General features: G+C 36.0%; 1 protein-coding gene across 3 annotated transcripts in view; it reads left to right on the forward strand.

Moving 5' to 3' along the window:
• Positions 1-21,104, forward strand: part of IMMP2L (inner mitochondrial membrane peptidase subunit 2) — a 485,261-nt gene that overhangs the window by 348,022 nt on the left and 116,135 nt on the right. The window lies entirely within an intron of this gene.

A 21,104-nucleotide genomic window follows, 5' to 3' on the forward strand; every position in this document is an offset into this window, starting at 1 on the left:
GTGTTTCTGTCTAGCAACATCCCTTTTGTGCTAAGGTAGTAACTGCTAGCAACTCTACACTCCCCCCAGTTTCTAAACCTCCGTAGAAGGAAACAGTGATAAACCATCAGAAGACAACTCCATTGCAGGATTTTTGCTGTCATTAATGATTTAATTAAATAAAATATAGACATTTCCATAAATACTATACATGTATATCATTCTTCTCTCAACTCTGTTAGTTTTTATGCGGGTGCAATGATTTCTATGGGATACAGGTCATTCCTGGTTCCCTCCTTTTCCCTCTGCTTACTTCCTATTATCCTACCACATCTTTCTGCCTTCCTCTCACAGATGCAACAGTTTCTTGTCAACTTTATTCTTCTGTCCTCTCTGTTCCATGGTGAGCTTGCATTCTTCATCATATTTTTTTTAATCCTTTGCTTGCTTAATCTTGTTTGTCTAGCTCTTTCTCCTCACTCTGTAAAGAATCATTATTGTCTGTCTCAAAGAAACCTAGCCTGATCCCCCATGTCTTTCTGATATGTGTCTCATTTCATTTAATCTCTTTTTTCATCTGTAAAATCACTGAATGAATATATGTTTTTGTGATCAGTGTCTCAAGTTCCTGTCCTACTGTCTGTCCCAGGCCCTTTCCAGTTTGATTTTCCCCCTTATGTTTGGCTGTAACTTCTGTCACCAAAGTCTTCCCAGCTAAATTTCGGGACCATTATTCTGTTCTCATCTTCCTTGATCTATCAGCTATAGTGTATTTCTCCATTGCATTCAAAGTTTATGTCTAGTATAAAATTCAAAGTATAACTATATTTTTTTTATTCATCACCAAGACAGCTTTAAATAGTGACCTGATACTCCACGTCTTTTTCTTGAGCCAGGGTTCTAGGTAATTATTATGCTGTAGCCATCGTTAACCTAATTTAGGTATCTTTCATATATATTTACCTTAGGTGAGGTCATTCATTTAACTGTAGTCATCTCTACTCCAGATCTGTTTCCAGCTGTCCAAAGTAAAATCTTGTTCTGCCTCCTGACATCTTCTGGATGTGTATTCCACAGTGCTCTTATTTGCCCTGCATCCAGGTTGTTCTCACTATTTCCTTTTTTCATTTAGGATGTGTCACACTATCTCTGCATGTATCCATCTCACTCAAGCGTATATACCAAAATCCACTGTGATTTTCTAAGCTCTCCTGTCATGTTATGATTAAGCCTTCTAGGCTCTTTTCACAAAGAATATTTCATAGTTATAAAATGTGTGGGTTGTTTATCTGCCTATCTTTAGAAGTAAAAGTCCAGTAAAGATTACGCATCTGTAGTTTTCCTTCCTGTAGCACTGACACCTCTGGTCTTGACAAATGCAAATCATTATTTATTTCCTTTGGGCTGTAAGTAACCACAAACTCTCTTCTAGCTCATGGATTTACATTGTCACCTCTCTCTCTTTGGCCTCGCTTGCAAATCATGTAGTCATAGACAAGTTGCAGATCATCAGTCTCAAGACTCGATTCTTTTTTCTTCATTCTCAGTCTGTAATTATTCTGAGTGTTGTCTTGTAGGATATAAAACTTGGCTTTGCCTCTTCTCAGCCTGAGGCAGAACTTCCTCTGTGCAGTAGTTTAAACGTTCAAGTAAATACTTTTCAGTTTCTTTCATGCTTCACATTAAAAAATAGAAAAAAGAAATAGACTGCCTGCTTGCACCCAGTGAAACTTTTTATACTTTGATTGCAAACCTCTTGAGACAGGATGATAGAAAAGCCATCAGAGTAGATTCTTGGTCTGTTGGCAGGAATTCTAAATTCCAGCACAACACAAATAATAAATAGCAATAAATTAGGGCTTTATTTGGTCACAAGCATCTGCGTGCATGAAGTTTACAGTGTGAATCTGCCATATATAATTGATGCTCTGTTTATTTAGAAAGCTTAAAAATCTTTTAATACATAACTGAGAGAGAATTTAGATATATTACTGCTTGAAATAATTAAAATAGGTTATTGTTCAAGAAGAAAACAAATGGTAAAGGTGTGTTTCTAAAAGGCTAGATAGGACTAATGATATTTTACCCTACAGTGCTTTCTTTTATTTAATACTTTTTTATTTTATGTATTTGTCTCTGTTGATTTTGAAAATCAAATCTGTTCTTTGGTAATGTGATTTGCAGGAAATGAAGAATAAAGCACTGCAAATGAAGTGCTTTTAAACAAACTGTAATTAATTACATGTGCAAATGCATTGACTAAGTTTGGGTTTGCAATTAGATAACTAATTATGTTGAAAATGGCATTGCATATTTAAATAGATTTTGGTGCCTCTGGCTCATCTAGTTCTCTCTAGGCTGTTATTTAAGTATGCAACTATTCTCTTGCTGCTAGGTGCCACCTGTTACACTTTAAAAGCATTGTTGCATATCTAATTAGACATATAATTGTGACATTTACATATGCAAAATATAAAATCTTTCTATTACTTTAAGGTACATTCTTTACTTCCCAGAAAAGCTGTCCATCAAAGGCTGTGCAGAAGAAGGCCTGTTTATATTGCAACATTTCTTAACAAAAAAATAGCTCTGCTCACTGTAAACTACAGAATCCAAATTGCGATTCCTAGTTTAATGTCTAGCAACTACCTAGTTAGTCTCTTTGTAACTCACCTTCCAGCTACCTGTTTCAATCCAACTCCAACCTTGTCCGGTCTTTCGAGGTAATTGTTTTTTAGAAGGAAGTTTAATCTTTCCATAATCAGAATAATTAGTGTTTTTTAAGAAAGGTGGTAGGCAGGTAGCTTTCAGAAATAGGTAAAATCCAGCCTAACTGCAAAGAGTAGAATGCATTAATCCTTTCATCTCTTTTTATTCTTGACCCCTATATTTTTATGCTTTAGGTGTATGCTAGAGTGTATATGAATCATGCCATCAGTTTCTTAGACCTTTCTCAAGTGATTAGATATACTATGCATGAGATCATAACAATGCCATTCTTAATTTTTATAATGAAATGTCGGCTTATAAGAAATGAGGACTATATTTCTTCTAAAGAATATCGGAGTTCTCAGAACAATCAGAATTAAGATAGCTTCAGGGATTTTTTTAAGCCGAATTCTTGCTTATTGGCCTGATAAATTGGATTCCAAATCCAACAGCAAGTACCCTTTTGATAGCCAATTCTTTGATAAGAGAACACTGTCTGCTTTATGTTCACATTAGCAGAAGATGTATGTGGTGTTAAAGTCAGCGTATGCAGTTTTAATACACTGCATATGCACATAAGTATGAATTATTTCTAATAAAACACAGTAGTAATTTCTTGTACAATATACGATATTTTCATTGTTTTGAAAAGAAGACAAGTATTCATTAACATTGTAGGTGTTTATTTTAGCATTACATTTAGGAGAGTGTTATACAAGAATCTGAGAACAATATTTGATTTTAAAGTTGGTCTATGGATGAGATCAGAACACCTATATAAAAAGCATAAAAATATTTAAAGAGATAGTATTGTATCTATCAATTCACAGACAGTGCTGGAACAATATACACTTGATATATCTGATGCAGGCTGCTGTATGTATAACCCAGACATTTTGGTGAAATAGTTTGCTCAGTTTCCAATGCTTTCTGGCAATTCTTTGCTTTCAAATATATCAGTCTAGCAAAACATCAGAAAATAGTGGAGATACTGTTGGCCAGAACATGCATGCTTTAGCAAGTATCTATAGTTGCATCACATTATTTCCATTAAGATGCAATGAAAATTAACTAGCATATTCTATATAGTTTTGTTATTAAATGCAATCTGAGAGTCTTAAAATTAGCACAATATATGCATTTTTTTTTGCAGTGAATGGTTCTGGAGAAGTTTCATTTGCTGGTGCACAAGCATGAAGCAAACAAAATTCACAGATCATCCTGATTGAAAACATCAGTCCCAGTTGCTACTTAATGAGGCTTTAATCCATTTTGAACGGTAGCTTTTTTTCTGATTTAATATCATTTCCTTTCTCCAGAACTCCTGAGAGAGAAAAATAGGAAATATGTTTAGAACAATAGCATGCCTCCTGTGTGGTCTTTAAGGAGAGCAGAGGTTGCACTTTTTTTCATGTCTGAATATTTTTAATAGATCTTTTTTGATCCCACTCTAGACCTCATAGAACTGGATTGTCCTTGTAAGCAGAAAAATATGCTTGGAGCAGCCGAGGTATCATGTGGGAATGAACAATTCTATGAAATCTCTACAAAGACAATCAGGTGCAAGGACTGGGCACAGTTCACTGATGTATAAAACCAGCAGAATCCCAGAATGGGATCTTTTTCTGTTATGGGGGTATGTTACAGGACTATCTTCTCCCTTCTTCCCCCAGTTTAAGTCTTTTGTAGAGATTCAAGTGGTTGGGATTGGGTAAATGATGTTTGAAACAATGTTAACTTTTTGTCAGGTATTCTACTTGTTGAATATTTTTGGTGTTGTACAAGATGCTAGTGTAGAGAAGACAAGTCCTCATTTTTCTGTGGCCTTCCGCACAAATTTAATAGCGCAGTTATGATTGAATTGTATAAACCTGAGATTATTGAACCAGTCCTCCCGCTAGCACAAATTTAGTGCTGTCTTAGGGCTCTATTCAGCCTTTTTTTCATGGGATACTGTATTCTCTATATATAGGTCAGAACAAAAATATTGTCTCCCCAGGATAAAGAAAACACATTTAAATTGAACTGCATTTAGAAAAGAGTTATCTAAGACTTTTTATTACTTTTTACACCCCATGTTAAATCAGCTTCTACAGGACATTTTTAAAATTTTATCCTTTTAAAGGAAAATGCAGTATTTATTAGTATTCCTCCATAAAATAGCTCTTGTATCTTTAGATAGACATCTGACCCTTTCCTGGTTTTTGCACTACATTGTCATCTTTTGACTGATTAGTTTTACTGGAATAGAGTGAGTTCTCATTTAGTTTTGAGATCAAAGTCAAAGTAGTTTCCTTTTGGCCAGGTCTATGATATCAATCCTGTGTGTTACTCCAGGATGCAAGACTCACGTTATTAAGTTCACATGCTGTGAAGTTATTCCATTTGCTGCTTTGAAAAGTTGGAGAAGAGAGTGGAAAACAACTGTTTTGTGAATAATTTCTATTCCTCTTTTAGGAAATAGCTGGATGCCCCTGTAGCAATAGATCCTTAGTAAGCAAACCTTTTTGATATGAATTTGTCTGCTGTCTCCTAGAAATTCTTGTGAAATATAGTGGGACTTCACTTTTACAAATGTAGATACTGATACTGCACGTGTTCGATTCTGACCAGGCAGAGAGTCTTATTACAGGACTGAGGCCACAAGAAATGCAATGTAAGGCTGTCTCTTTTATTTTATAGAATTTTAGTTAGCCAAGGATTCTGGTTTCTTTCAGTATTCCGGCCAGTAAAGCCATTTTTGAATGGTCATGCTTTGCAAAACTGCTGATATTCTACATGTCTGTATTGGATGGAATATTAATCTGATGTCTTATTCCACTGCATAACTATAGTTTGGTAATTTAGCATCTCTAACCATGAAAATTCTTAGCATCGGTAAGTATTTTGCCCTATCCTTGTACTAGGCACTGAAAATTCAGTACTGTGAGGGAGAAGTTTCAAAACAGTTTAAAATGTTGTCGAAACTGTTAGGAAAATACACGTTGAATTGTATTGAAGTTGCTGTGAAATAAAGAGCAAAATAAACATTCCTCTTAACACTACATTCAAAGCACTGCTGTTTTTACTTTGTACTTTAGAGTAGAAAGGAGAGGCAGTATCTTTTCCTGCATCACCTGCTGTTCAGCTAAGACTGTGCTAAAGAATTGTTTAATATTTGTGATTATTGTTCTGTGTGGAAAATTCTACCCAACAGTACTTTCAGAAAATAATTGTCTTTCACACTCAGTTTATTAAAAGTCTTCTTCCAATTATCTTTTAGAGGGAGTTCAACACTTAACAAGCAATTACTTTCCTTCCTTTCGTTCCTGCTTTCCTCCATCTTTTGGTACAGTATCTGTGCTGGAAAAAATGTTTAAATTAGGCCTTCTTGATAGATTATTTTAGTATTTTCATTTACAAATATTGCTGTTAGAGATGCACCTTTCAGTTACTCATGACAAGTTTGCTAGAAAAGGTAAAACACATTTATACAGGGAAAAATCACATAAACAGCAGTAGATTGTGATGATTTACTTCTAAAAGACCTAAACTGGATTGGTTTCATGAAAGCGTCTTTTATGGTTGACCAGTTTTGTACTCATTGTGTCAGTTGCAATTTGAAGGTTACTAAGCCTGACCTAGATTTTATTAGTGTACAGGTTAATCTACTTAGTTATTTTTTTGTGTGTGCACGTGTTTTAAAACTCACCAATTTCTACTTTTAAGTTAGTGATTTGAAAACTCTGAAATCAACGCAGTGGTGATGAGAAAGTGAATTACTCTTTGCAAAAGTCCATTAGGTACTTTTGTTTTCCTTTACGTTGCATCCTTTTTGAAAACAATTATCCGAGTATATGTTGGATAAAAGTAATGATTTAACAAGCACTGGCACCGTGCTTCACTAGTGTGGTGTAGCAGTAGTCATCAGAGGAAATCAGACCTTTATCTCTCACCCCACTCCATACAGCAAAGACAAGATAAAGAGGGATTCAGTTAATGGACCAACGCGCTCATTCTCTCTGATAAAAAATCAGATGATAGGAGGAAGTTGCTGGAAGCCCATCTATTCCCACTCTGAAAAGAGAACAATATTTCCTCTAGAGAGACCTCACATTGCCTCTTGTTTTGATCCTTTATTCTAGATAAAAGGGAAAGTTTTAAACTTAGCATCTTGATGAACAAAAGTGTTTTATTTTATTTTATTTTATTTAGTTTTGATTAATGCTGAAAAATGCTTCTTTTTTTGTGTGTGTGTTATCTGAAGTTCTTTTCTACTGAAAAGCACTGCCTTGATAGTACTGGAGTTTGAAGTGTGCTATATTTATCCACAAAACTGGTTCTGCACAAGGTAACAGCAGTTTATATATGGGCTCGTTCCCTCTTTTTTCGAGCGGTGACCTTCTGCTAATACTTATCCACTGAGGCTCAGTTCTATGCTCATATTTAATTTTCCATCACTCCTACTTCCTTTCTCTTGCTATCTAGTAGATTTTAAGTGATAAAACAGTGCTAGAACACTTTTCTTGTAAAACCTCCAGTTCCGTTCACCACAGAGTAGTCTTTTGAAAGAATGAAGCACAGTATGTTTCCTCAAACCTTTAGTTCATTCATTCATTCATTTTAAGGTGTTTTATTGAAAGACATCTTTAATTTTTTTTGTCTATTTGGGTAGCAATAGTAGTCATAAAATAAAAATGAGGCTGGGAGGTGCCTCAAAATGGTCTAATACCTTTTCCTGAAATGAATGAAGATCAACTATATTCTGACAAATGTTTATCTAATATATTTCTTTAAACCTTGCAGAAAGCTATTCTTCAACCTCCCTAGGAAGACTGTTCCAGTGCTTTGATATCTGTGTAGCCAGAATATTTTTTCCTAATATCACAGCTAAATCATCTTGGTGAAAGTTAAGCTATATTTTTTCTCTGTTCCCAAGGTTATTGAAAAAAATTGACCACTATTCCTTCTATAGAATGTCACATATGGCACAGCTGTTATTATGTATTTCTTCTATCACTTAGTCTACTTTTTCCAGACCAGAGAAGCCAAGATCCTTCTATTTTTCCTCTTAGATCTTATTTAGTATAGGATTATTCTGCTGGGTGACAGCAGAATCTGCAGAGAAGACACATATTTAGAGACACTTCTCCAGAATATTTTCCTAGTCCTGAACAAAGTCTTGAGAACTTTTTGAGGCTGATGATATCTTTGAATAAAGTTTTCAGTAGACTTTTCTTCCATAATTTTGATCACTTTCTGAACCCTTTAAAACTCGTAGCATCCACAATATCCTGTGCAAGGAGTTCTGAAGCTTCAGGGAGCATTGTCTGTGGAACGAGTTAGATTCAAATTTACCAATTACTTTTTATTTGATGTTCATTACTTTGTCTATTTACCTTCTCTATGCTGTTCATAATTTTTTCAGATGTTTATCATTCCCTTCTGCTTCATCTGTTTCCCAGGCTGAAGAATCTGAGTCTGTTTAACAGACTCAATGCCCTTCTCTGAACCTTCGCCCATTTTACTGTATCATTTTCTCTATCAAAATCTATCACAATATGCATCTATATTAAAATTGCACATAGTATTCAGGAGAAGAATGGTTATATATAATAACAGAATGACTTCTGTTTTCTTTTCTCTATTCCTTTCTTAATATTCCTGTTATTGAATTTGATTCTAATAAACATTGAGCTGACACTTTGATCAAACTGTCAATAATATTCCCAATTATACCCTTACTTTGTGGTAACAGTTAGATCAGAGCCCATCCCTGTGTGCATAAAATTAGCGCTGTTTTTTTCCTCCCCCATGTGTAGCACTTTGCATTTATACACACTGAGATGTACATCTGCTTTTGAAACCCAGTGTCTCTTGTGTTTGCTCTTTCCTCGATTCTCCCAGTAGGTTTCCCTTTTTCTTAAATTTGATGCAATACTTCATCTGGGACCTCACCAATTTATAGAAGAGCAAATGAATTGACCATTTCCCTAATGTCCTACATGCAACACATCTTTTAATGCCTCTCTGTTTTACACTCTCAAATATACTGTCCTTTTTTTCCCCCCAAACAATGTTAACTTGTATTTTGTGATTATATAACCACCAAATCCTTTTCTGCAAAATGGCTGCAGAAATGGAATTAATACATTTAGTTATTCCTTCCTAAAGATAGTGTTTTGCACATCTTTATTGAATTTCTTCGTGGTGTTTCCTGGTCCATCTCTAAAATTTAATGGGATCATTTCAAATTTGGATACTGCTCTCCAGAGTGCTTGCAATGCATCACACTTTTGTTTCAGCAGCAAATGTCCTTGGAGTACTGTCTATTCTGTCTTCTGTTTCTGCAGTGAAAATACTGAAAAGAACTGATTCTGTGCTTAGAAGTCCTTTTTACCCATCCAGTTTATCTGTGGGATCAGTGTCACACTAAAGTCTACTTTTCATTAGGTGAAATATTAAAGATACTGGAAAACAGATAATCCAAATATTAGGGAATGCATCAGGGAGCCTAGTTCAACGGCACGATATCTCCAGGTCCGCCCACAACTTAGTGCCAGTCTGGTTGGCACGAAGCTTCCTCTCGTGAAGGCTAATTCTGCAGAGCCACCTGGGAGGATATATACTGTGCACTTTGGTGCTCGGGAAGTAACCCAAACTCTGCCCCCTCTTCTTGCCCCTCGCAGAATCTAGAGAAGGGTATGGGCTTACACAGGGATGTGGCAGATTTATTCTCATGACTGCAGACACACGTGCACACACACACGCACGCACGCGCGCACACACACACACACACGCACGGCTGCTTACAAACCCTGCAGGTGAGTGGATACATTCTTTTGGGAGGATGCATCTGACTTGGGTTGCAATCATTGAGCTAGCCTATATTTTCCTAGCTGAGCATTATGAGACTGCTTTGGGGGGTACATGGAAAGCCTCAGTAGAATGAAGCTATAGCACTTCTACTGCTTTCCCCGTGTCTGGTAGGTCAGCTGTTATGTCAAAGAAACAAATTAGATTGATTTTACAGAATTTACTCTTGACAAATCCAAGCTGGATGTTTATTACTTCATCATTGTATAGATACTTTCAAATCGAATCTGTCATAATTTTCTCTGGCATTTTTTTGGCTTCTGAAAGTAGACCAACTGCTCAATAATTCTCTAGATCCTCCTTTTCATCTGATATAAACCTAGGTATTTTGCTTACTTTTTGTAGGCTTCTGGGATCTATTCTGTCCTCCATGAGTTCTTGACGATAATCAGGAACAGCTCAGAGACTGCATTGGTTACTCTGAAGTGAATTTTATTCTATTTTGCCTTCTTGAATACATCCGGTGTCTATATCTTTTGTAAGAAACTCATTCTGTATTCTGATTTGCAATCCTGGCATTAAAATCCTGTCATTAAAATTAGTTTAATTATGTTTCTTGTCATGAATTAAACTTTTCTGGAGGTTGATGCAAATAAAGTTTTGAGCCCTTTAAGCCTTTTCTCTGCCCTATGACACAGAGTAATAATTTTTTGTTCTATGTGAGTATAATAACTATATTATAGTTATTTGTTCTCCCATTCTCCTAAGTAATGGATATACACTTTCCTTTGCTTTTTTTCCCCATTTTTTATTGAACTGTTTGTTTTGCCTTTTAGGCCCCTTTTTTCTTTTAACTCATTTTGTTCTTTAGCCTTATTTAGCCTATTTCTAGAAATTTGTGCTACTTCTTTGTAATTATCCTTTTTTGTATACCTTTGTTTCTACTTTCTGTGCAAAAGCGAAGCTTTCCCCCATCTTTTAACAGTGTTCTGGTTTTTTTGATTACTTTCATATGAAAGACACGACACAGTCATGGACATGTTTCATTTTCAACTTTACAGTGGGTTCCTCCTTAAATAAAGTGTGGCGCTCTCTTCCTTGTTTATGTTATGAAAACAAAAGTATATTCCAAGATGTTGGTAGAATGTGTGTGACATACCCTGTTCCTTTCATAACCCTTTATTGAGGAGGAAAAATCCCCCTTTCCAGTTATCCCACCTGTTAAGAATTGATCCTAAAACACACACTCTACTGCTGTCTAAAGGTACCCTTTGATACCTACAAATACATTGCATAAAATAAGTGTCTAAGATAGACGTGATGAATGATAATTCATCTAGATTTTTCTCCACTGACAGTAATGAGTATAGGTGTACAGCATTTAAAGTTAACTAAGAGGAATCCCAGTGAATGGGTTTATGCAGTATCTAACAGTGAGTCTCCAGTCTTGACTGCTGTTTTTAACAGCTGAGAGGAGAACAGGAATTGTAAAATGCATAAATTTTATTTTAACTTCCAGTGGATAGAGAATCTTGGGTTTAAGGGTCATCAACTGTGGGTCTGAGCAGATAATTGGGAGAGGATATCACCAATTATAATTTTGGAAGGAAAAATCCTCTTTCATTCAGTTTACCCTTATTCTTTCACTTAGATGGCCTTGCTTAATTTCATATTACAATAAGGTTAAACTAATCACAGCAGAATCTAATCACTGTGAGGGTGATGACCCTGCCTGTAAGATGTTACCTGATAATAATCTTTGCTATAATGAAAGTTTTTCAAGTACATATCAGGAAGAATATTTACATACTCATTAAAAAAATAAAAAAATTAATAACGTATTAGAAAAAGATAATCAAATATACAACAATGGAAAAGATTTGGTTAGTATTTGATCTGCTGGTCAGCAATTGATGCTACTAGTAGCGCTATTAAGATAATGAAGGAAATAACTGAGAAAATATTTAGCTAATTGTTAAAAGAATAATGATTATGGATTTTGATTAGATAAAATGCATGTCAAGCACCACGGTGAAAAGTAAACATGTTGACATATATTTCAGATATGCCAAATACATATTATTACCCCTTCAGTCACTTGTTACACTTGTTACTGACACATCAAGTATGATAATGTCTGAGAAAGAGCCAGGCATGTACTGTAAAATCAGAGATATTTGTACAGTGTGACAAGATGAGTTGGACTGTAATACAATAAATTGTATCAGCAGAGAGATACATCTGCAGCTGAGCTGCACCAGTTATCTTCCAGTTTTCCAAGACAAAATAAAAAATTAGAAGAGGATATTATTTTGAAAAACCTTGAATAGAGAGAGGTATCACCAATGTGTTTTATTACAGCAAACTTTACTGGTATGCAGAACATAGCAGTCTGGATACCTGCAGAATTTCTAATGGTTGTATACAAATCCCTAAAAAGTATTACCCAATTAAACATTGGACTTTTGCTCTCTAAGCACAAATTACACACAAATATATTTCTACTGAAATCTGTACTATGGACCTTCACCCAGTGACTCCTAAACCAGGTTTAAGAACCCGGTCTTCCCTGCCATATGAACCCAGTCTCCCTTCCGACAAAGGGAGGAAAAGATCAGACTATTCTGGACAAGGGTCCAGAGTACACAGAGTATGGCCTGGGTGGCTGAAGTGACTCAAGAGGTGCCATAAGGAATCCTCTGTCTGCTCCCTTTTCTCTTACCTGGCTGAGAGGGAGACCAGCTTTGAGGCCACAGGATGAGTGGTGCAGGGCCAGCGCTCAACAAGAGGGTTTGGCGCAGGCTCGGTGCTGCTGGCTGGTGTGAGCCACATCAGCGTGAGCCTTGTGGGTGCGTGCAGTGCAAGGGCTTTGGTGGTGTGGATGGAGAAGTGCAGACTGTGTAAAAAGGTGGAGTTCAGGTCTATGGAAGTTGGTTGGGGGAAAGCCAGAGAGGAGTGGTATAGGTATGTGTCTGTAGGGGGACAGGATAGGAGGGAGCCCAAACAAATATGGAAAAAGAAGAAAGAAAAAATCTAACCTTTAATGATTAAGAAGATTAATGGTGAGAATGAAGATGCTTAATGTATCAGGACATAACATCAAGACAATAAAATGTGATGTCAATATGCTGTAATTTGCTTATAAGTATATCTCACTGTAGTATACTGTCTTCATGTAGTTCTTAGACCATTGACCTAGAGATGTGTTAAATATCACATGTGTATAATTGGAAGAAATCCATATAATATAAACATTTCATTTCAAAGAGCTGGCATAAAAGTCAATGTTTGTGTGATAGGTTAGCCAAATTAAAGAATCTGTTACTGTACTCCAGGAGTAAATGCTGTGTAAGTGAATAACAAAAAAAAAAAAAAAAAAAAAAAAAAAAAAAAAAAGAAAAAGAAAAACAGTTAAAGCACTAATTTTTAAAAGTAAGTTTTTAGGTATCATAATAAAGAATCCATTGGCTTTATCTAGAAAGGATAAGCAGCATGTTCTGACAAAAGAGTTGGCTTGAAACTCTGCTATGAGCTGTGTTTGACCAGTTTATTGAACGTACAATACAAAACTACAGACACCAAGATTTTAAAATGCCATTAAGTACGACTTACATTAGATAATGTAGTCCCATCAGCTTTTTAAACCTCTGATGTGTTTATCTCTTCTTTTCAAGCAGTTTAAATGTTAGTGAGTTATGTGTAAAAGGAAAGGATGATTGCAATTTAAAAGACTCGTATTAGTGTCAGGAGGCACAAAGTTAAAAAAATATTTGCTTTCTTTATAAAGTTTATGCCAGCGTTAATCATTAACTTTTCAGTATTTCTAATCTTTATTTTCTAAAGGCTTTGTGCATATGAACCTGGAAGAATAAAATCAATTTCATGTTTAAATTTATTTCCTTAAAACCATTCTAGTCTTATTTCTTTATAATATGCATTTCAGTGATTGTTCTATTAAAAAGATCTATTTTGCTAGATAAGAAAGAAAGACATGAAAGACAATTTCTTATGAATGTCAGATTAGGCTGAGAGAATAGGAGTTTTGTCATTCAGTCATCCATTAACTTAACCTCAGCACTCATCTTCCTCCTTTCAAAATATATAGGAGATAAATAACAAACAAACAAACAAGAGGCCTGAAATGATAGTATATTTGGAGACTGACATAGCCTTCAGTTTTCAAAGGTAAGGAATGTCTAGAGCTCCTACTGACTGTGTAGGGTGAAGTGTTCTGAGAGTCACAGAAGTTTTCAAATGGAGTATTTTTATTCATTCATGTTAAAAAAAATAACTTAAAGATAATTTTGAAAAATATACATAATTCTGAGACTTCTGTCTCCTTACTTAATATGTTGGAAACTCTGTTAGTTGGGGTTATTTGGAACTGGGATAACCAGGGTATGCATCTCTCTTGTATATCATACAGGATTTTCACACACACACACACACACACGCACACACAAATATGTACATACAGCATTCCTTTCAGACCTAAGCAGGCCTTCATGAAGCTTGGGTGCATCTCCATTTGTAGCACTCAGAAATAATTGGAAGGTGACTAAGGCCTTTAAAATGCTCAGCTGAAGGAGAGAAATTCTATGTCAGAGTCTGTAAATGGCAAAGTAAAGCAGACAGACTCATAAATTCAGATGTCAAATGTTTGTCATTAATGCTCTCTCTTTGGACACTATGGACAGTTAGATATGCCCAGCTATCACATCACATCTGAACTTATATTTAGAGCTTTAATAAATGTTGGACTTCATTTTGAAAAAGAACAGACAGGTCATTGACAGAAACCAGACCAAGTACTTCTTGAGATGTAAGAACTGTCCTGATTACATTACATTTGGATTTGTATTGTTAAGCTGAATCATGGGAAAATTGCCAAAGAAAAAATCAGCATATAAATCTGAAATGGAACAGAAGAATATCTTTTCTGCTTTCTCGTTCTGTGTTTCTTTCTTTCTGTCTGTATTTCTGTCTTTCTATCTTTCTGTCTTTTTCTCTTGTTCTGTCTTCCTGTTCTCTCTTGGTTCAGCATAAGTGAGATCAGAATCAGATCTTCAGGACATATTCCTAAGCTATTTGATGCAGAGGTCTGGGATGAAATGATGCCCCCCCACTGAATTTGATAGCAGAACTCCCATGGACTTCAAAAAAGGCAAGATTTCACCCACAGAGAGCAATCTACCTCTTGTGACAAAATAGTCCATAGAAGATTGGTGGGGAAAAGAAACAAATTTATTAGAAATATTACATGAAAGCAGCATTGTATCTGAGAATGTATGCACATAAATCAGGGAGTTTAATATTATAGTTCTCATAACAATGATAACTATACCACATTGCACAGTTATAATAAGGTGTCAGTTTTTTAAAAGCATGTAGTATAATAAAAAACTATTCAATATATAATGTGCAAGAGGAGGGAGCTATGGGATCTATAACTTTCAATTTTGTTATTTTGATGCATTTAAATCTTTATGTGTTTTTTTAATACTGTTCTTTATATTGAGTAGTCAATACCTTATTTACACTGTATCCATGTCTCAAGACTATTGTTGCCCTGAAGATATCACAAGAATCTGAAGAATGTCTTTGGCTTTATGCTTTGTACATTTTTGGTAATTGATAAGACTTTTGATAATAGTGCATCTGATGATGGTGTCTTGTTTGGGGAGAACAAGTTATCCAGTAATATTTTCTAACTATTAGACCAGGTTTAAATCTGTCAGATCAGGAGGAATTTGAAGCAGTGATTTAGAAGTGAAAAGATTCTCTAAATCTGAGCCACCCAGCCCTGCAAAGGAAGTTATGGTAATGTACAAGATTTAAGGACATTTGGGGTAAAGACATTGTCTTCATATTTGTATACTGATTAGCATGTGCTGGCAGTACTTAAAACAAATATGATACCCAGTAGAACAGCTGAGTGAACTCTTTATGTTCTTGGCATTTCTTCAGTTTATCTTTTTACCTTTTTCTATCATTTATGTCTTATAAGCCTTTGATTAATTATATGCATCAAACAGGCATAAAAATAGAGAGCTGATACGATAGGTGGTGAAATCTGGAAATTAGAACTTTCTTGAGATTTTCTAACCAAAGACATATTAGCTATTAATAATCAAGCTAGTCCAGTATTTGATTGATGGTTTCTTAGTGAAATGTTGTCTGTGCACAAGACACCCAAGGGCTCATCAGAGATTCTCCTTTAGCTCTACCACTCCTGCTTCTAGTAGGACAGTGCAGGTTAATCCTTGAAGAACCTTTTCTGGACTTCCAAAAAAATGTATGGGAAACATTGTTGTTTACTAGACATCTGAGAAGAGAAAAAACTTCTCACTGAATTCAGTAATCTTGAATCCCAAATTTATTCCTAAAAGAGATAGCTGGAATAACATGGTGGCTTATAGGAATGCTGTTGGGACTCCTGCCTTGAGCAGCAGTATGCAACAGAGCGTAGTTCTTTGCTTGTTTGCTTGCTTTTAGGGACCGTAGCTAAATCGTTCTCTATTGCTTCCTGGATGTTATGGAGCAAATTATTATTCCATTCTTTTAGTTTGTATTTTTGGAAAGCTGTGTTTGCCTCAGTCCGTATGTTGTATTTCCTCAGTGGGGATTGAAGTCTTTTATGCCATCCATCTTCAAAACCTACAGCAGTCAGACTCATAGACTGACTGCTGAGTTTCATAACTGCCATTAATGCTTTAAATTGAAATAGCAGACTGACGTACTCAGAAGGGTCAATCTTATAGAAAAGTTAATATAGAAAGGAGATAGAATTTTACTTGTACCCTGTGTATCACCTAAGTATCCACTGAATACAAATGTTCTGTGCATCAGACCATTATGTATTTGTTAATTCTTTTTAGTGACCAGTCTATAAAAAATCACATCTCTTACAGTTATTCTAAAGCCAGAAAGTTCACCCTGAAGTATTGTTTTCTTTGCTGTTCTCTGTCTTTCTTATGTCTTTGTACTTTCTTTTTTATGTGATATAGTAGTGGTAATGAATGCTGATGATAAAGGTGATGATATGGACCCCCAAAATGTTCCCTTACTAGCAGTTTATGGTATGAACCATTTCAGGCTTTTAATAGTGCTTTTATTTATTTTTTTTTAATATATTTTCACTGTGCTCAAAGGCTACACATACTATGCACTTTATAGATGGTATATGTGTCATATATGTATTGTATATATTTTTTTTTTCCTAATATTCTTTGACTATGGAAATATCAAGCAAGTGGGGAGTGCCCTCCTACCCTAAAAATTATTTCATCTGCCTAATATCTTCAGCCTGAAGATACCATGCCCTTACCAATGTGCTGGCTTATCAATGGCCTTTTAGGTATTGGTACCTCTCTTAATTCTCTTCTCAGAGCCACTATATTCTGCAAGCTTGCCATTTTGGAGAAGTGGGTATGCACAACAGCATAGAGCTGTGTTAATGAAGGGACTTGAAGTTAAAGAACACGCTTTAACATGCTTTTCAGAAAGCAAATCAGTGTCACCCACTGCACAGAACGGCTGCAGCTCGGAAGCAAGGAGGCACCTTTTGCTGGTTGTTGTGAGTAAGTGAGATCCTGCAAAGTGAGAAATGAGATGGAGCTGAATAGTGTGGCTCTATAGGAGGGTGGTATCACAGTGAAACAGTGCTAGAGGTTTTGTGGTTTGTTTGATCTCAGTGGGCCCTAAGAATTTATTTGACTGCTTCCTTATTAGGTGCATGCTGTCTCTAGAAGTATTTCTTAGGGTTGCTGAGAAACCTAAAAGCCGTCATAGATCAGGTCTAACATTTATTAGCCTTTCCTTTAAGGAAGCATAAAGGAAGGGGAGAAGTGTATGAAAGGAAGCTATAGAGGCCCGGAGAGAAAAAAGAAAAGAAGTAAAGAATTCCTAAATGTCTGAAATAGGAGCAAACCTTTTGACTGCTGTGGAATTCCTCTGTTTCATTTCCAAATTTGTCAGTAGCTGTTTTTAAGCTGTTATTTGTATAACTGTGAAGTTTCTTTGCAATAAAAGTACAAAAGACTTAGGCAGAAATCCTGTTTCCTTCCTCTCAGTATCCCCCCTCTTAAGATGCTTTTGAGGTTGCCAGTAATTTGCCTTTTCTCAGTACAGCAAGTGCTGCAAAGTGCTGTGCTGTAGTGTATGCTGTAGGTAACTTTAGCTATAAGGATGATCTCAGAGAAGACTCTCAGTTTATTTTCAGCCGTATTGCTGGTTATTACTTTCTACTGACTTTGCATACTGAGGCACTAGAGCTCATCAGGTGAGAAGCTGGAGAAGAGTAAAGTGGATATACACTACAGCAGAAGAGCACATAATGTCTTGATAATTTCCCCAGTAGGAGATGATGAAGTATGAGTGTTCCTCTCCTAAAATAGATATTAACTGATTCACTGAATGGGAGGAAGAGTTGGCAGTTACCTGACCATGACTCTGTTTCGCTTTCCTTTGCATCACTTTGCTCTCAGAAGGGTTGTGGAATAGAATTTAGCTCTAATATTGTCCTCTAAAGAAATTCGCATGCATTTCTTCTGTTTTAAAGCAAATGTTTACAGGGTTTTTTTGAGCTGTCACGTGTCTGTCGGATGATCTCTCTTGTAAAGACTCTCCATTTTGACAGGGAGAACTACTCATGAGGGAGTACCCAGTGCCACTTTCTCACATGGCATTAGGAATTAATTACAGTCTCAGTGCTCAGGGGAAGTGACAGATTATGAGTGACAGGCAGATGTGTCGGAGCAGCTCATGTGAAGAAAGGCCGGGAAGGTTGCCTCCCTTGGTTCCTCCTCCGCTTGCTGGTTAGCAGTAGAGATATGATGTGCTTTTTAAATGGAAGCTGTGATAGAAGTCTCCCCATCCCACCCTTACCCCCCAGCAAAATATACAGGCCCTCGATAGGGGCTCTTCTGGTATAGGCCAGAAAAAATTTGTTCTTAACATAGAAATTTTCCTGGTGGCCAAACTGCATCTCTGTCTGGGTAACAAAGAGGAGAGCAAGGTCCTAATATCTGAGACAGAAGCCCCCAGGTGATACTTGTGACTAGCCCTGAGTGGCTGACACAGAAACCACCTTATTTGTCTCCTACCCCCTGCTCTGTTGTGACGTACCTTTCTTCCTTTGGGATCAAACCCTGCAAACTGAACTCATCTATCGCCTTGAAGAAAGAAACCTGTGGAAGTACCTTGTGATTATCATTATTGTTTCTATTTCCTTATATAAATTCTTCATGGTCCATTGTTTGTGGTTCAGATGAAACTGATTTTTTTTCCAGTTCTGAAGAACAAATATGAACAGATGGGCCTGGATATTGTACAGCTAAGCTATTAGAACAATGTGTAAAAAATATTTTCTTGTAATGTATTATAGGAGTACTTCTAGAAAAATTCAAAAGAAAATTCTCAGTTAAAGGCTGTCTTTATAAATAAAGCCATACAAGTGGTCAAATAAGGATGATATGATCTTGTCTGGCACTTAGGAAGTCTGAGGTTTGTTGAAGATCCTTGTATGCGGCCTTTAACAAATCAATCTTTCTTTCATTTCCTCTTCCTCAATCTTTTGACAGTTTTTCTATATAGTATAGTAAACTTTTCTAAGACTTTACTAGTATACTAAGTATAGTAAAGACTTCTATATAGTAAAGTCTTCTAAGCAGAAGTTATTGTATAGTTATATTATAAAGTTACATATAAACATATATGTATAAATACATGTATAAGGTTAGCAATGTCATGTTTTTTGCAGCAAGCAGGAGAAAAGGAACAATTAACCCAGACTTCCAAGTGATTTTCATGTTGCATACATGAAAATAACATGGAAGTCTGGGTTACTTGTTCAAGGTCCTTTCCAATACCTCACAAGAAAAGATATCAGGGAATATACATACTGTAGTATAATTGGCAGCTAAGACTAAGTATGCTAGTGCTTTATCAGTGCTCGTTCTGGCCATCTTCTTGTATAGCTAATATGTTTATTTTTGTCTATCACCTTAACGTTAACAAGACCTTAACAAGTCTTTGTGCCTGGTAGACATTTCTCCTGAACCCAAAGACTGGTTCATTTCATCTGAGTCCTCTTTGTCATGTCACTGGTAAAAGCAGATGTTATCCATGTTAAGAATGGAAAATTTGATCAAAACTAGAAAGACTCATCCCAGTGACGGTGTAGTGCAACAGCAGGCTGTGCCCTGAAACTGAGTTAGGCAGTGCTGGAATGGCATGTGGGGGACCCGGGATGTTCTGTGATAGCCTGAGGACCACAGCTTTCATGCGGATCTGGCTAACTTTCTCCTCAGAGTGATGAAAGACATCTATTTCATCCACATGCAGAATGGCAAAGCAATTGAAATAGACTTTTTGTGGGGACACGAAAAACATTTCCTCTGGGTTGAGTCACCACCCTATGGAATCTGACATTAATAATATAATACTGAATTTTTAAATAGATTAATTCTACAAGTCAATATATTAAGCGTCTTATCCTTGATCCTTCTGCTTTGCAGCATGCATATAGAATTTCAATTTTTAGATGTATATTGACAAAAAGCAGAGGAAGTCATGTTCAAGGAGAAATATACTCTATGTTGATCTTATTTTTGTCTTGCATTTGTCTCCGTTGCAGATTTTGATGATGACTGACTGTTTACATTTCACAAAATGAGGAAAGTATGGGAAAGTTTAATGTTTGGGAACGTATACTGTGTTGTGTTTTGTTCCTAAATTATACATTGCTTCTGCCCATCATAAGTAGAAACGTAGTTTTGATTTTGGTTGAATTTTTGTTTTCTCTTCTATGGTTTGTAAATAAAAATGTGGAGGTTTCTGTCTGTCTCAGGCTGTTATCATTAGGACACTTTTCTGTGGCTTCCTGTCACTGTACTATCACTTCTTTAGAACCATGTGATCGTGCTGATAACACTTTTCTTTCCAGAAATGCCAGCATGCTGGGATTCTCTGTTGGTGTATAAAAATATCTCTATTTTTTTCCTACTTTCCTATTGCGAGATTATGTAAAGCGAAATCAGAAATACTTTCTATGTAGCACTTTGTGGCTCAGAAAGGAAATATAAAAATTCCCCTAGTTACCAAGTATTTCTTAACAAAATAAGACTCAATAATGTGTTCAACATACTTGTGTTCCTGCTGAAATACAAATCAATGACAGTTGTGCTGCTGGTCTGACCAGACATGAGACTGTGTTCTCTATTGACATTAAAAATGGCCAAAGAATAATTCTGAAGGTGTTTTCAAGAATTAATATTGAATGAATGCTTTCTTTGGTTAGTACATTAAGTGGAAAAACGTGCTTGGGGAGAAGGAGAATGGGGAAAATAGGCCAGTTTAATGAGAGATCAATTCACTCAATACTGTGAGGTTACTGAATGCAGTGGAAGTATTAATGAGGACAGTGCCCTTACCTTTTGTAGGTGATTTAGATTATTTCTTTGAGGATCCCTGGTTTGAAATTTTTACTGCTTTGCAAAGCAATATGGAATTCCAGTATTGTGAGAACAAAAGAGACCAGTCTTAGTGTCTACTCCTAAGAGCAAAGAACAGCTTTGTAAACCTTTTTAGGCTCACAGAAGCACTCTTTACCATTGTCCAAG

Source organism: Dromaius novaehollandiae, chromosome 1 (genome assembly GCF_036370855.1).
Source record: "Dromaius novaehollandiae isolate bDroNov1 chromosome 1, bDroNov1.hap1, whole genome shotgun sequence".
Lineage (NCBI taxonomy): Eukaryota > Metazoa > Chordata > Aves > Casuariiformes > Dromaiidae > Dromaius > Dromaius novaehollandiae.